This window comes from Plectropomus leopardus, chromosome 20 (genome assembly GCF_026936395.1).
Source record: "Plectropomus leopardus strain MGB_pleo_1.0 chromosome 20, ASM2693639v1, whole genome shotgun sequence".
NCBI lineage: Eukaryota > Metazoa > Chordata > Actinopteri > Perciformes > Serranidae > Plectropomus > Plectropomus leopardus.
Window position 1 is genome coordinate 6,276,241 of NC_142195.1, and position 14,005 is coordinate 6,290,245.

General features: G+C 38.7%; 1 long non-coding RNA gene across 2 annotated transcripts in view; it reads left to right on the forward strand.

Annotated features, from left to right (window-relative positions):
* The first annotated feature begins 8,021 nt into the window (after positions 1 to 8,021).
* Positions 8,022 to 14,005, forward strand: part of LOC148186161 (uncharacterized) — a 148,334-nt gene continuing 142,350 nt past the window's right edge. For both annotated transcript variants that reach the window (XR_015775162.1, XR_015775163.1), the window contains exon 1: positions 8,022 to 8,313. This is a non-coding gene — a long non-coding RNA (uncharacterized LOC148186161). The remainder of the gene's footprint in view (positions 8,314 to 14,005) is intronic.

Genomic DNA, 14,005 nt, shown 5'->3' on the forward strand with positions numbered 1-14,005 from the left:
TGGTCAGACCTTTGATCCTCGTGCTGGTCTTCAGGGATCTGTTATGATCATCATCTTTGTTGTTAAAGGTAAGCTTGCACACTCCTCTATTATCTCTTTTTGAATGGTTTTGACACAGTCTGTATGCTTTAGTGAGCCGCAGCTTTTACCATATGGACCCTATAGTCAAACCTGTCAAAAGGCGCCAAACAGAGGAGGGAATGTTTGTGTTTGTGCGACAAAAGAGAACTGCGGAAAGGTGTGGAAAGAGACGGGAAGGGCGCATTTCACTGGAACTCGAGCTTTTTGTATGCATGTCATGGAGACCTGTTTGTGTCTACTGTATATGCTCTGTTTTTTTTTTGTGTCTGACAGGTGTTGCTGCACATACACGCACACTCAAGACTGTGATGTCAATGCCAATCAGCCATCTGGGTAATTCCAGTTCAGCTAACAGTCTCTGATATCATTCCCTGATAACGTTAAAAAGGATTTTCATTTCCTGAGAACTTCACAAAGTTAAGATCTCTTTCCAGTCTGTCAACAGCGGAGCCAAAAGTAAATATCCTTAAGTGAATTCTTTGAGTAAACCACACACGCCCAGCATTACAACTGAAATAGTGTTAAATACTTAATAGCTCTTCAGTGTTTCACTCCCTCAGCTTCAGTCTGTGCCGTTTCAGTAATCTGAGGTAGTTTCTTCCTCATTACACAGCACAAAATCAACAGAACGGTACAGTGCGTGGCCTCTGTGTATCTCCCCCTTGTTGTTTTTTAATGACCCCTGTGGAAGGTAACCAATAACGCCAAAGGAAAAACCGATAAAGGGGAAACGTATTATTGCTGAGTCATCTGCCAGGGTGAAACGCACGTTGCTAAAGCCTCTCCCAAGGGGAAATGTAATGATTTCTGTAGGCGCACAGAATAAACCTGCCCGGCCCAAATATAAATAACAGCCATTAAAGCTTATTCCAGTGAGGAATGCTTTTATGAGAAACCTGAACAATATACAGCATATATACGGGTTATTAGATTTCTCTTGGGGTGAAATATAGTGACGGGCTAGACTCAATATATATATATATATATATATATATATATATATATATATATATATATATATATACACACAGACTGCTCACAGCCGCAGCTGAAGGAGAAAATCTACAGCAACTTACTGTCAATTCGTTTGACTTCCAATATTTGGTTGGGTGTTCTTTCTTTCTTTTGTTTTTCTTTATATTTTTGTGGAACTTAAAGAGGAGCTACACTGATTTTCAAAATTCATACATGCTATTCTTATAGTCTAAGACAGTCTAAAAATATCGTTAGACATGATCAAATCTCACCCAAATCCAAAACTAAATTTGTGATGTCGTAGGGTATAAAGTCTGGAGCTGCTCCACAGACAGTGAGCAGTGAAAGGTGTTTTAGATGACGCTGAGAGCAGCCAGGGAAATGTTCTGATTAGTCAGTTAATTTATTGTTAATGTTACCCTTAATTGGTCAAGAAAAGTGCTTACAATTTGCAACCCAAGTCTAGACACTATAGATATCCCACAATGCACTGCAGTCGATGCCAACATTCAAAATAGACAGCTGCCAAGACAGCACTGTAATGTAAATAACACTTCATTTTATGTGTACGGATCAAATTCCACTTTGCAAGGCATGAAATATTTTATTTATATTTATTGAAATGATTTTGAAATTGCCAGTGGAGCTGTGCCTTGTACAGGTTTCCATGGTTACACATTTCCAAATGACAAGGAGGCTGAAAAAATACCTACTACTGTTTATTCACACAAAAATATGTTCAACTATAGAAAACATATTGGGTTTGTAGTACATAGTGCAAGTCCGGTTGCAGCGAATGGGTGCTACACTGCAGTAAAATAAAGCTCATTTGTGTGTAAAAAAGACTACAAACATTCTGTGAGTCTATGAAGCAGCTCAATATCCTTTGACATCACAAGTTTGAGACTTAATTCTCTAGTTTCTGGCTTCAAGAGTAAGTTTTTGCCTGAACATAACCACATGCAGCATCATCCCACCCTGTGCTTGTGCTGACATCACGATAGCGGCATCCCGTAACATTAACAGCAGACGCAGAAGGATACCTAGAGTGTAATAGGTAGAGGCAGAAGTTTACTGACAAGCAGCAATATGTGACGACTTTGGATGAGAATGTGTTGCAGCTGTCATAAGCCATGAAAATAACATATTGTAAATCTAACTCTGGGTGGCATTCCCCTTTAATATTTCAGTGCAAATTGAACGATCTCCGTAATATGTCTGTGCAGCCTTTGCACTCCCCGCTAAGAATGCAGCGTTGCTTTTTGAAGTGACACATCCTCTGATCTCTACTTTTTGACCCTGGATTTAATTGGTCTCACTCATCACGTCCCTTTTAAAGTTACCGTCCACCTCCTGCAGAGGTGTCAAGAGCCGAGTGCAACACTGTTTATCCCCAAATAATTGCTAATTACAGCATTCGCACCTCAGACAGCATCTCAGCCACAAGTCTGAGCCTCAAAGTAATGAATGGTATGCAGGTCAAATACAGCAGCGTTTATAACGTCATCGTAGGCCACGGTGGCAAAGGTTATAGCATTCTTAGACATTCATTGTTATGCCTGAGAAAATAAAATCTGTAAGTTATTCACTGACGCATTAGTTAAACTCATTTTTGCATTTCCAGTTGGCCCTAAAATTATATTACAAGCTGGATCCTGTAATGAAATGTCAGCAGGCTCTGGCTGGCTCTCCCTGTTGTTGCCTGAGCATCAAGAGGCAGAAACATGTACGGCAGTCCAGAGACGGGAAAAATATCCAAAAATGAGCCACAAAAGAAATATTCAAATTAGAATTAATTTACCTTGCAATGTTTAATTTACAAACCATGCGTGTTTGTTTCCCCTCCACATTACATAAACTTGGATATATCAGAGCTTTGGGAAAAACACATCCGGCAGCCAATCAGAGTTACAACTTGGATGTTGGTTTTATAAGCTGGAAAACAGCAAGTTTGTTCCCTCTGCATGACGCGAATGCAGCGTTAATAGGCTCGCCAACATTATGGGATTGCTTTGCAAATTTCTAGCAGCCTTGATAAGTCTCCAAGGACATAAAAATGATTCAGCGGTGTTATCAGTTTTGTTTTTGTCACATGTATCCAGGACGAGCACTGAACTCCAAGTAAACAACTTCATACATATATATTTATCGTCCAACCTAATGAGAGATGATAAAAATTATCTGTAAAATTAACAGAAATACTGACAAGGCACTTATCTGCCACATCTGAGGTACATCTGAATCTGCTTTCCGACACTGAAGTTGTAAACGTTTAAGGAAGATGATATGATATGTCTGAGCAATTCCTGAAGTGTCTCATTATAATCTGCCGCCATGGCGGTGAAATCCACGTCTGACGAGTCCATCAACTCTTGAGAAGTCATCATTTAACCTATAAGGCAATGGAAGTCATTATCTCAGACTTATTAATAGAAATACTGACAAGGCACATTATCTGCCACATCTGAGCTACATCTGAATCTAATTTCACGGACTGAGGTTGGAGACATTGCTACAGATCAAGTAGTGAGAAGAATATTCAACACAGTGGAAAGAGACAAACATATTTGTCCTCGCTGTAAACCACATTCATAATCAGTTCTATAGGTGTAGATATATTTCATATTGATGTTATTGGTTATGTCAAAAGGGTAGAAATGATAATCCATGGACCAATAGTCTCCAAACGTCACACTGCCAAAGGCGAACACAGATCAATACAAAAATAATTCATTCACATCAACACGGCATTTCTGCTGCCTCTGTCCTACCTCCTCTCTTCTACACCTGTTTCTATTTGCTTTTTTATGATTTGTATGTTTTTTTTAATTTAGGGGATAAGAAGGAATACGTTAGAAGGTAGCATCCGAGTGCATGCAGCATCTGTCGCACCACCTGTTGGAGGTTCTGCTGCCATGATCACTGTATCATTTTTCAGGACGTGTGTTCCCTGCCCGCCATCCTGTCAGCACTGCTCCATCCTCTCTGTCATCAGTGTCATCAGTTGTTCCTGTGATGATGTTGGCACAACAGCTTTATAGCAGTGTGGATGTGTATGTGTGTGTGTGTGTGTGTGTGTGTGTGTGTTCGCTTGTATGTTTAGGAGAAAAATGTGTTCAATCGTGTATTTGTGTGTTTTGGACATGAAAGCCTGGTAACGTTAGACTCACACAGAAAGAGAAAATGTTTGTCCTGACAGAGCGCGGCCATTTTTAAATGCTTCCTTTTAATTGACGTTTGTGGTTTTGCAAAGGGGTTGTAGGGGGGAGGGGGATGGGGTCTTCCAGGCCCTCTCCGAGGCCCCGGACTTGTCAGCACTTGAGGAGTGTGTGACATGTGTGTGATGGCGTTCGTGAGAGCCTCGGGATGAGCAGTTCACTGTGATCCTGCACCGTGACGGCTCGGTAATCCTCCACAATAGGCACACTCATTAAGCTCAACCTGCCCACCTGCTTCTCCAAAGGACCCTCATTTTCCTTCTTTGTCCCTGTAAATTATAGAGGACAGTCAGGTGTCCATGTTTCGTGTGTGCGAGCACAAAGCAGTGTAAGTATTAGGTAATAGATAATGGATAGGTGGGGCTGTTTGCGTGGGTGTTTAAGTGTAGAATGAGTTAATGTAACCTGTGGTCAGTGGATAATAGCAGACATAATCTGAATGTGTTTCCTACACGCAGTCAGGTCCACCAGATTTGAAAACTCAGCTATATTAGGTTTTTTGGGGGTTTCTTTTATTGTCTTGACTAGATAGGACAGACAAAGTGTGAAGTGGGGCTGATAAGGCATGTCATGCAGCGTTAAAAAAAAAATGGAATTAGGAACTGTAATTTGTCTGTGAGAGGATCGGTGGTGGCTTTGGTGTGACTTTGTTTTTATTATGTTATTTTTTCTTATTGACCCTCCCTGGAGCTACAAATATTTTTCCTTGAACTTCTCTGAGTTTTTTAAAAATATTTTTTAAATTTTTAAGATTTTTTAATTTGCTGTTTGGTGATCAAAAGTTTAAAGTTGAAAACAAAATCCTGGAGTTGAAAAAAAAAAACAACTTAAAAAAATTAATAAATTTGTCATGCATGCAAAATTGCAGAATTTTAAGTTATTTGCCGGATCTTGTTTGTGCAAACACTTAATTTTTCCGTAAAATTTTAAATGAGACATGTAGAATTACGTGATTTTGATTAATTATCACTATTTTAAGCTTAGATTTGATTATGTTTTCTGACTGAGCCAATCCAGTCCAATGATAGTTACAGTTTCTGGCTACGATAAATGAACATTGATTGAAAATTTTTAAAACATTATTGCAACTTGTTGTGAGAAAGTTCCGGCTGGGTTCCATTTCGGCACCCCTTGTCGCTTCTTCAAACTGATGGCGTGCTGATGACATCTACCGTAGGTAATACACTTTCTATGAATAATACCTTATACAACCCTAGTTTGTTTTTTTTTAAAAAAGAACTTTCCCTTTATGTAAAACTTCAAAAATAAGGCTCAGGCTGAATTAAACTGAAGTCGTCCTTCATGTTTTTGGCCCATCTGAATGCATACATGTCTATGCAGTTTCTTCTGTCTCCTAATGAATATCCCTTTCAGTCCATTGGACCGTGAGCTCCTTAATGTCAGTCCCTCACTCTGCTTCCCTTTGATAATGTCCTTCCCGACATCAGAGGCAGCAGTTAACAGAAAGCTGGCCCTCCAAGATGAACACCCGGTCATTAAAATAGGTGAAAACAAGGTCAGTCCACACCTCCATCCGCCCGTGCACAAAGAGAAACTGGCATTTATAGCTCTCAGGGATCATTTGCTGTTAGTCACAGGCGTAGCAGTGCGGCGTCTGCCTTGTGATCAGCTGAGACGGCTGGAGTTGGTGATGCTCTGTACGCCAACTATTTAGGCCAGAGCAGATTAAACAGGTTAGACACCCGTGGCTGAAATGGGTCGTCATGCATTTCCTTTGAGCCGTCAGGCAGAAACGTGTCCTCGGTTTGACACTGCTGAGAGGAGACAGACAGAAATAATGGCTGTCGCAAGTTTCGAGATTTGTTTGGAGGCCATCTTGGACACATCCTCCCCAATTTTCAAATGTGTTAGACCTGATATATTGATTAAAATATACCTTACAAAAGCTTTTGTATGAGAGGAGACCATGTACCGCTGTCCCTAAAAACGTATTTGTAAATGTAATAATTAATAAACGTAACAAATTATTATACTTTTATGTGATGTTGTCATCCCGCTGCACGCATGTACATAGGCGTATTCGGCTAATGTTAATGTCTATATATTTGTCAGATGCTAAAGTGTCAATAATATGTTGCTCTGCATGTGTAATTTATGTGTTTATGTAATTTATGTTTGATTTATTGCATGTTTGTATTGTATATTGTATAGATATACTTTCTTATAATAAACAATATAGTGGGAAATGAGTTTTCAAATTTTGGACTTTATTTTGGGGGGCCTTATGGCAGATTTGGGCATCCAAGACATTAATGAAAATAATTATTAAAAAATAAAATAAAATAAAATAAAATAATAGTCCTAATAGTTAAAAAAAAGCCTAGGATCTAATAGTGTGCTATTCCAGTCTTGTTTTTAAGCCCTCTAAAATAATACAATAATAATAATATGTCTCACTGAAGCAATGCATTTTTATTTTTTTTAGGGATTTTTCCCTTTATTGATTATACATCTGTGGACTGACAGGAAATAGGAGAGAGAGGGGGAATGACTCACAGCAAAGGGCCACAGGCTGGAAATGAACCTGGGCCACTGCAAGTGCCTTGGAATATGGGGCACACACTCTAGCAGGTGAGTGCATGCATGTGCAAGACAATGTTCTGCTAGTTTCTTTAATTTTGCTGTTTGTATTGTTGCTCATTTCAAATGCTTTGCATACTGGTAGATAGTTTAATCTTTAATAATACACCATTATAAATGTAGTGGAGTAAAAACTACAATATTTCCCTCTGACATGTAGAGGAGTTGAGTATAAAGTAGCATTAAATGGAAATACTCAAGTACAAGTACCTCAAGATTCTCTTAATTTTAGGATAGCATTGCAAAGTGTTCTGTTTCAACTCAGAATAATTACTAACTACAAATATTTTTGATGTCACAATTCATAATTTATCTGGAAAGCTGGAAAAAGTTTTAAAGAGTAAATAATGCAAAGTAGGTCAATTTTATTTCAGTCTTGTATATTGTGTATATTACTGACTCATATGTTGTGCATTTTATTTTTTAATGAATGTGTATTGCCAAGATTTCTTAAAGCATTTTGTATTTTTGCTTTTATGTTGTCGTATGTGTGTTTTTTATTGGATGTGCCATGTTGAATGCACATTTTATGTTTTAGTGAAACCAAGGGAAAAATTGCCACATTGTGGACAATAGATTTTTCATACTCATAAAATCCAGTGGGCATTAAAAAAAGCATTATGTATATATATATATGTATGTATGTATGTATGTATGTATGTATTTTTAATCCCATCGTAGGATACTCTCAAACCCCCCTGCAGAGGTCCGGGCTAAGCCCCCAGTGTCCTCAAGTCCTAGAGACACCCCTGCTGTGTGCATCTCACATATAACACTGTGCATATCAGCAGGGCTGGACGCTAACAGATTACATGTACTCCAGTAATTGTAACAAATTGGATTTAGTTTAATATTCACTGGTTTCATCTTTTCATCTTTGCACCTCTTGTCTGCACTTTTACTACTTTTAATGATAATGTTTTAAAATCGAAAATCATTCAGTATTTTTTGATAGCTTTTACAGTGTAAGTCTCTATCCTTAAATATGTTTTATGTTTCATTACAGTGTAAAGCACTTTATATTACTCTGTTGTATGAAATGTGCTTTGCTTTTCCCATGCACTTACGCAAAGTGACGTAAATCAGACACACCCATGTTATCACGTGATCACCGGGCGCACCGCTCAACCGAACTTGCTAGCTAAATGCTAACTGGTTACCTGCGTCTTTCAGCGTCTTCCGTTGCCGACGTCTGCGTTCAAACTTAGTTTTCCTTTTAAAAAGGTGTGTGTGGCCTTTCTGCTGTTTTTGAAAACAATGTACGGTGTGACTTCAGAGCTTAAAATGTTTGAGAAAGTGAATTGGTGCATTTAGGCAGTGAGGCCGTGTGGACTCCTATATTGTGCTTTGAGACTGAAGGAGCAGAGAGGTTGAACTCGCAGGATGTTTGGGAGGACTGGAGGGTGCTGAGGACTCACACAGACTGACGTCCAGGCAGGTGAGAACAACAACAAACACACCGTGATGTAGAGAACCTCAGCTTTGTTTGTCAGGACAGCCTGTTTGCGTGTCTGTGCTGTATACTGTGCAAATTTCTCTAATCAGGGTTTAATGCAACTAAGTACAGCTAGGCTAACTTTAGGCTAACATACTGTACTCTACTCGCGATGCCTTCACGTGCTTCTCCGAAATATCATATTTACAAGGTACAAGCACATGAACGGCCCTCCAAAGTTTTCATTATGTGTGCGAAATTAGGAAATTTTGATGATACCCGAACTGCCCAGTTGTGACGTTTGCGTGACGTTTCATGGCTGCAGAAATGGTGGAAAGCGCTGAAACAATGTCAACAATTGATGTTAAAAAATGTATGTAGTTCCTAGTAGCACTCATTTACTTTTAGTAGTCGCACATTTTAAAATATGCATCTATGAGCTGTAGCGAGCAATCAAACTAACAATAAAACACACCAGGTGAGTGTACTGACATTGATAACAATGTTAAATTAGCTTTACAGGAACATAAAGCTAGCTAGCTAAGCAAATATTAGAATGTGCACAGGTATGTAGTTGACATTTTAATCTGTTTATAAGCAGAAATGACATTATAATTATCTATGTACTTTGCTCTGTTGCTGAAGCACAAAGGAGCTCTGTACTTGCTTTTGGTAAAACATCAGCCAAAAAAAACCCAACCTTTTTTCTTCTAGCGTCCATGTTTGTTTTTCTGACCAGAGTACATGAAGGCAGCATTAAGTGCAGTTTTGAGGTAGGCTACTTATATCCATTTTATGATACTTTTACCATATGTATCTGCTTTAGTTACTACTTACTTTGACTTTACCTAAAAAACACGTGTGGCTTAATAAATTGTTATAGATTAGAGGCCGCACTTTGAGGGCTTTTTTTTTTATTATGGCGCATTCGTGTGATGTTGGAGGTTCTGAGTTGTAAGTGGGAACAACATCGAAGCTACAAAGAAGATGGGCTGCATATTAATGTTAAGAGTGTTCAAACAACAGGTTGACAGCTGTTTCCAGTTTATATTATATTTTCATATTTAATCTAGGTCTCTGCATGGGCAGCAGTTAACATTAATACCATATTACACTTTGCACATGATCAAAAATTGATATTTCATATGTGAATTACTAAAAAAGTTTCTCACCACTGACCAGACTTTAGCCAGCCATGTTTATTCATTAAGGATGTTAAGTCAGCAAATTGTTTTATAAAAATAATGTGGCTATCAATGTTTGTATACTCGCCTGGCATGTTCTATACTATACGTTTATTATAAAGGTTTGCTTGTTTGCTACAGCTAATAGATGCATATACTAAATGTGCAACTACTAAAAATACATGAAAGCTACTAGAAACAAACTAACAATCTATTTTTTTTTATTGTCAGTTGTTGACACTGTTTCCATGTTTTCCACCATTTCTGCTACCCTAAAACAATCACACAAATGTTACAGCTCGGCAACTCAGCTGTCACTGAAATTTCCCAATTTCCCATTTGTAATTATGACTTTGGAGGTCTTCATGTGCTCATAACTCTTAAATACAACATTTCCAAGGAGCACCTGAAGGCAGCAATACTAGTAACTTGTAAGAGGCCAGGTTAATGGGGGTTTTGAAAAACCTTGACCCCGTGCATTACTAGTGACCTGCTATATAGATATTAATGGCTCCTTTTTAAGCAACAAAAACACAACAATTCATCTTGATAGGTAATTGTGAACTAATGAAAACATAGTGATAATTATTACACATTTCTGCCAATAGATGCCCCTAAAAGTTACACACTGTACCTTTAAATGAAATTATGTGAGTACTTCTTCCTTCAAGTTAATACAGTTTATACAGCTTTGTGTTGTCTGCTTCTGTGATGTTTTATTCTGCTGTTAATTAAGTGGCAGGCTGTTTAATTTATGTGGCTTAATACTGCTTGTTTCACCCGCCACGGTGTCCAAAGCTCCTTTTGTTTGTTGTATTTGTTTAATTGTCTTAGTTCTGATTAATTTGAGGAAGGCTACACCGAGGAAGGCTTTTGTGGAACTGAATATCAGTTGTATGCACAGGCTGCAAAGGGTAATCTATAGAGGAATATAGTGTTGGTTTGGACATGGGGTTTCTGTGGTGTGGTGGAAACACTGACATGTTAATACGCGATTTTGTAGCCTTGATGTGTCTTTTAATGGTCTATCATATAACATTGTTATACAATGTGTCCTTTACCCTATATTCACCCACCTTTCCATTTAAAAATGTAACACAGTGAAGTTTATTTAGCACCTACTATATACTTTTATGTATGCACATTTTTTCCCAATTTGTAGTTTTAATTTTCCTTGTGCTCATCTTGAGAGGAAGAAAGTAAAATTTCGAACGAGTTAAATATTCTAGCACTCTTTCCATCTCTACCAAGAAGTTAACACCTTTGCTGTATTCACATACAAAACTTCTGCCTGCACTTTTACCAACAGACTTTATGTGCTGCTCATGTTTGAGATGCAACACTGCCTCAGGTGCTCAAATCATCATGTGCCACCTTCAGCCATCCTGTGCATTACATCAGCATAAACAAAAGACTAATGGTAGGGGAGCGTGGTAAACAGACTCCTGCATCCTTCCAGTGATTGACGTTAAATTAAAAGCTTCAGGATAAGACTGAGCAATCACTACCTTTTGTTTTGATTTTCAATAACATCATACTGTCACTTAAGTTTAGGCAATGAGTGCTGAACAGTAGGGTTGGGTACCGAAACTCTCTTCCAACATGTCATCGGTTTCCAGTACCTACTGGAACAAATCATAATGCAGATTTTGGTGCCAGATTGTGTGAATAATGATACAGAGTAGGAGCAAGAAAGATGGGACGAGCGAGTGTGTGTGTGTGTGTGTGTGTGTGTGTGAGAGAGAGAGAGACAGTGAGGTTTGGAGCAGAGAATATGAAGTTAAGTGGCTGTGCAGCGTGTGCACAATTTGGGCTGTTTGTCAGTGAATAAATGCTGCAACCTCTTAAGACCATGTTTACTTGGCATCTGCCTATTTAAACGAATGTGGTTAGCACCAAAGCTAGCAAGCTAAGTTAGCCTCCCCGGCTCTCTTCAGGTGGACTGTTAAGGTGTACCCACTGTTCAGCCACTCCTCAAATCAAATTAGAAAAATTATCATGCTGGCCTGTGGCACTAGCGTGATACACAACGGCGGTGTCACTTAAGAACGCAACCGGACCGAAACTTACGCATGCACATGATACATGGCAAGACAGTGTCAGGTTAAAACGCTGCCAGTAACAATGTGATATAAGCAGCATGAATGTCCCTACAGGGCGGGCGACTCCTGACTTTAATGTGGCAGTCCGTTGATCGTTTCCTGTCGGAATAAGATGGGTTTTTTATCACCCTCTTAACCATCTGTGGCAGCATGTGCGTTTGTTGACGTCACGGCCTTGGTTGCCATGTGCTTTTGCTGCCTAAACATAACCATGTGCAGCATAAACAGCAGATGCAGAAGGATACCTGGAGCACAATATGTGAAAGTCCACTACAAAGCTGCAATATTTGTCAACTTGGAATAAGAACGTGTTGGAAAAGCTATTCTCACATTGTTAAAAACAGTCTACAGCTGTGCCAGCAACTCTGTGAGGCACTTTGTGCGTGTGTGTGTGTGTGTTTGTGGTCACATTAAGGTGAACTGATGCCTATCAAATAATTTCACTTCTTCTGAGGATACATTTTTTTAGTTGTCAGCACTCAATTTACTGTTGCGGTGAAATTAAATGGCCTGTTATTAATGAAGATTACCGGTCTGCAAACTGCAAGCATATAAAGTGAGAATTTAAAACTCATTTACATTTTATATCCAGGTCGCAGCGTGGTCACAGTTTTACATTAAAGACTCGAGCCATTGCTTCGCAAAATGTGAAAGTCTGTCAGGTGCAATATATCGGACACAAAGATTTCCTCATCTGTAGTTCAGCCAGTTCAGCTTTAATAATCTATCAGGCAGCATTTGCTAGCCACGGTTCACAGACTGGGGTTGGTCTTGCGAGATGATACTCATTCGGCCTGATATTGACGCTCCCATGTTTTCGGTCTTTTGATGTCTTTGATGTGATTTCTCCTCCAGAGGAAACTGCTGCTCTTCCCTTTCCACCCCGAAAGAAGGGCAAAACTGCTCTGAGCTTGCCTCTACGTGCGCACATACACACACACACACACACACACACACACACACTAACAAACACATACACAGTTATATTCATAACTGTGGCAGTTAGGGCATGAGTTAAAAGGATTTGGTCTCATTAAAAGATTTCAGGGGATATAGAGGAAGAGGGATCAGACTTTATTTGATAGCCCGGGGCTGGGGAGTACTTCAGTCACAGAACAATTGCTTGAAAATCACAGCCTCTTTCTGCATTAGCTCTCCCCTCCCCTCAGCTCAAATACTGAGGCTCCATGTTTGTTTGTTGTTCACGCTGCCACTTATGATTGATGTAGCAGTGTTTGCGCTGCCAGGCAATAATCAAATGTTATTTCTCTTAAATAAAAAACGCAGCTTTGTGGCATGGCAACTGGTATTTTAAATGCATTTATGCATCAGGCAGCTTACGGCCGTAGTTTAAATGCACTCGATAATGACTGACATCATCAGTCATTTAGTTTTATTGTTTAGTGTTAGAATAGCCTACTTTATATTGCAAATCTACATGGATCTGAGTTTATTGTTATTTCCAGATTCTTAGCACTGGGTTATTGGATGATGATTTAATAGGATTTTTTAAAAACAACATATTTCTTTGGTTCTATTTTTTAACCCTTAATCTACCATAGATGTATAAGTGACTGAAACCTCGAGGCTTTTGTAAATAAAAAATGATCCATATCAGAATGTTCATTTTTTTTTGTAAATGAAAAATATGCAAACATTAATTTAAAGTTTCTGAATCAAACTGTTAAACTGGGGAATTATAGGGTTTATCTCTCTGAGTTATTCTATTTAAGTGACTAAGCCACTTAGCTGTGGCAACAGCACCCACAACTACAGTAATTTAAGATAACAAACTAATATTAGCTATCTAGAAGATAAAGCTGATATGATTAGAATTGCAAGATGACCTGATACTACATGTATCTAGTAGTCTTGTCATGTAAAATAATGTAGCTTATTTTAAAAATTAGAGAAGTGCTGAAATTTTTTTGTCACATATATAATATATTGGGGTGAAAAAGCACTGGTTTAACAGTACTTCTGGTTAGTATTTTTTTTGACGGATGACATAAAACTTGAGCTGAAGTGCCTTGTGTTTTGAGGTATTTTGCATTTTAGTTAGTGGTAAATAACCTAGGAAGTATTTCTCAGATACGCAGAAGGCTCTTAAATAAAACTAGGATGTCTCTACAGTAGAGAGACACAAATTGGTGCTACATGACCAGAGAAAATGGAGAAAAAGGATGCTTTTGCTCAAGACGTAGAAAACTTGCAACCACCAGAATGCTAGATGCCTGATCAGACCAATAAGTCCTCTCGCTGGTGGATGACGTAATGTGTAATGATGTGTGTGAAACAATAGCAGCCGGCCAGATCTCGTATTACAGTTAAGCAATAAGCTAAAACATGTTTCTGAAAACCGATGACACGAGAATAATCCTGCTCAATTACAGAATTTTGATCAGTTCT